The following is a 2,771-nucleotide window of genomic DNA, read 5'->3' on the forward strand; positions in this document are numbered from 1 at the left end:
AGGATATATCAGACGACGACTATGCACATGCATGTAAAGTTTGGCAAACTTTTAACGTTCAAACTTTGGGAGAGTATTCGGACTTGTATTTACAAACGGACGTGTTTTTACTGGCCGACGTTTTTCAAAATTTTCGACAGAATTGTTGGACGACGTACAAACTGGACCCGTTACATTACTACACAGCGCCCGGTCTGTCGTTTGATGCAATGTTAAAATGTACAGGCATCGAACTCGAGCTTCTCACCGACATAGACATGGTTATGTTTATCGAAAAGGGTATTCGAGGTGGTGTGTCGCAGTGTTCGAACAGATACGCAAAGGCCAACAATAGATATATGGGAGAGGAATTCGATCCTGAGGTCGAAGAATCTTATCTCATGTACTTTGACGTTAATAATTTGTATGGTGCTGCTATGAGCTTTGCTCTGCCATACAGTTCCTTCGAATGGTTATCAGACTTAGGACAATGCGACGTTCTTACCATCTCGGACGATGCGGAGTTTGGTTACATACTGGAGGTTGATTTGGAATATCCTGAGGAACTGCATGAAATTCATAAGGATTTACCACTGTGTCCGGAGCACTACATACCTCCGATCTCGAATAGTAAGCAACCGAAATTGACGCCCACGCTATTTTCCAAGAAAAACTACGTTGTTCACTATAGGGTTTTGAAACAATGCTTACAATTAGGCTTAAAATTACTCAAAATTCATAGAGTACTCAAATTCAGGCAAACCCCGTGGCTCAAAAAATATATAGATTTGAATACCGATTTACGAAAAAAATCTGACAACGAATTTGAGAAAAATTTTTACAAGCTAATGAACAACGCAGTTTTTGGCAAAACTATGGAAAACGTGCGAAAGTATAGAGATGTCAGGCTGATCACGAAATGGGATGGAAGATACGGTGCTAGAGCTACTATAGCCAAACCCAATTTCCACAGCCGCACCGTTTTCGACAAAGATATAATTATCGTTGAAATGAGTAAGACGAAAGTCAAGTTAAATAAACCATTGTATGCAGGTTTCTCCATCCTGGACCTATCTAAAACATACATCTATGATTTTCATTACAATTACATTAAGCAGAAATTTGGCAACCGAGCAAAATTAATGTACACGGATACCGACAGTTTGATTTACAATTTTACCGTCCCAGACATATACGAACACATGAAGGAGGACTTGCACAAATTCGACACGTCGGATTATCCTCTTGACAACGTTTACGGAATACCTCGAGCAAACAAAAAAGTTCTCGGGTTGATGAAAGACGAGAATAACGGGAAAATCATGTCAGAATTTGTAGGGTTACGAGCTAAATTGTACGCATTCCGAGTCTTGGGAGATGAAAAAGACAACAAACGTGCCAAAGGTGTTAGAGGATCAGCGTTAAGAAAAATAACCTTCAACGATTATTTGGACTGTGCGTTGAAACGTGAAAATCTATCCTCTAATCAGCATTTGATATTGAGTCGAGAGCACGAGGTATACACCGTAGAACAGCAGAAAGTAGCACTGAGCTGGAATGACGACAAGCGGATCGTGTTTCAAAACACGACCGACACGCTTCCGTGGGGTTACAAGCCTGCACCGTAGCTTTATAATTACCGTAATCTGTGTAGGACTTAATTTATAACTGTACCATGATATATAAAGTATTATTATTATTATGTAGGGCTTAATTTTTACAACTGTACCATGGTGTATAAAATATTGTTATGTAGGATGGTTAATAAGAACGCTCCGAAGTATAAAAAAATTGTACAACGATGCATATGTCTGTTGATTGTCTAAAAAAACAAAGATGCATACTTGTCATGTGTCGAGTATAAAATAAAGAGACACATACGTTTTTACAAAAAAAATTCATTTATTTAAAAGTTACATGTCCGATTCGTTTATCCAACTGTTGTGTGTATTGTCAAAACCTAACCATTTAACGTATATTTTTTTTCCACGCTTCTTGAGCACCTTCTTCACCAGATAGATATCCGGATGCTTAACCTTGAGGAGCTCTTGTTCGTAGAAACCACCAGCGATGGGTTGATCTCGGTAGTCTTTGAGCTTGTACGTCACAGGATGAGTATTTTCCACTCGACTTATCGTGAATATTTCAGTCGTCCAATTGGGACCTTTCTCGAAGACATTTTTGAATTTGGTGATTCGAACTTTGTCGCCAGATTTGAATTTTGCCGATATGGTAGGTATCGCTCGAAGCCCTCCGTACGCCTGACGTAATGACAGCCTCTCGTTTGCAACGGTGACATCCGACGGTTTCATTCTTATGGTTCGGTGTTTGGTGTTGTTGTAAGCCGAAACCAAATCAGATAAGATATCGAGCCACTTGTAGCTTCCTTGCATGCTGAACCGTGTCCACATTTCAACTTTCAGCGTGCGATTGAAACGTTCACAGATCGAAGCCTTCAAATTACTGTACGTGGAGTAAAGTTTGATTCCATAGCGTGTCATAAGCGATTCGAATTTCGAGTTGTAAAATTCCGTTCCTCTGTCGACGTGTAAATTTTTCGGCACCCGTCCTTGGACAAGCACAGATTTCATTGCCTTCGTAACATCATCTCCAGACTTGCTCTTTATCGGTATAGCCCACGCATACTTTGAAAAGATATCAATGGCTGTGAGCATGTACTTGTAGCCTTTGTTTTGTCCAGCGTACGACGTCATATCAACAAGATCCGCCTGCCAGGTCTCGTCGATGCCGCGCACGTCTACACGTCGACGCGGGTAATTCCGGCGTGCAGG

The sequence above is a fragment of the Neodiprion lecontei genome, chromosome 2 (genome assembly GCF_021901455.1).
Source record: "Neodiprion lecontei isolate iyNeoLeco1 chromosome 2, iyNeoLeco1.1, whole genome shotgun sequence".
Classification (NCBI taxonomy): Eukaryota; Metazoa; Arthropoda; class Insecta; order Hymenoptera; family Diprionidae; genus Neodiprion; species Neodiprion lecontei.